The sequence below is a fragment of the Ciona intestinalis genome, unplaced genomic scaffold (genome assembly GCF_000224145.3).
Source record: "Ciona intestinalis unplaced genomic scaffold, KH HT000739.1, whole genome shotgun sequence".
Lineage (NCBI taxonomy): Eukaryota > Metazoa > Chordata > Ascidiacea > Phlebobranchia > Cionidae > Ciona > Ciona intestinalis.
Window position 1 is genome coordinate 1 of NW_004191060.1, and position 879 is coordinate 879.

Genomic DNA, 879 nt, shown 5'->3' on the forward strand with positions numbered 1-879 from the left:
AATTCCAGTTTTTGACTTTTTTTAATACAGAAAACAAATAACACTTGTTTTTTACACCTTTCAACCTTTAAATTTGTTTTTAGACTCAAGTTTTTCTCTAATTTACCGAAAAACATGCATTTTCCCTATACCTACTGTGTTATTTTGGACCCAAATTGCCGTTCAATTTGTGTTTTACGTAACAATGGGTTGGACTACTCGGTATTTCTATGGCTCTGGTATAAATTAACTGGTGTTTTGGCATATGTAACATTTAAGTGTTTCCCCCCATTTTACCATTAAATCGACTACAATAAAAAATGAATCAGCCAATCGACTGGTATCAGTCTAACATTTGGAATATGTGACATTGGCGTTAAAAACAAAATATGTCTTCGTTAGTAAACGGTTGTTTTAGTTTTTGAATACAGGTTCCGAATGAGCAAACACGCAAATTCAATGGCCGTTGTTTTTTTATCGGGAAGCAAACAAAAAAGTTCGTGGCTGCATACGTTAATTGATTTGCGTGGTCATAGTTTACTTTGACAGTGTAGATATTTTAAATATTATCATCGAGTTTATTTCGATTGTATTATTAGAATAAACCCCTTCCGAAAACGTTGCTATTTGAAAACGACTGTAACAAATGGCACCGGAAATATTTATATAACGCAGGTCTTTGTAATATTGTTCAAAAAATTGCAGTCACCCATTCTGTATCGCCTATGAACAAAGTGCAACTTCTTATACTCCATATAACCTTTACCCTGCTGATAGCTGTTTAAGCACGTTTTAAAACGGTTTTAAAGCCTTTTAGGGTTACAAGAATATATATTAATTCGTCTTAAGAGCTTTATACTCTGANCATAATATTGTGGATTGATTTAAATTCGGAACTTA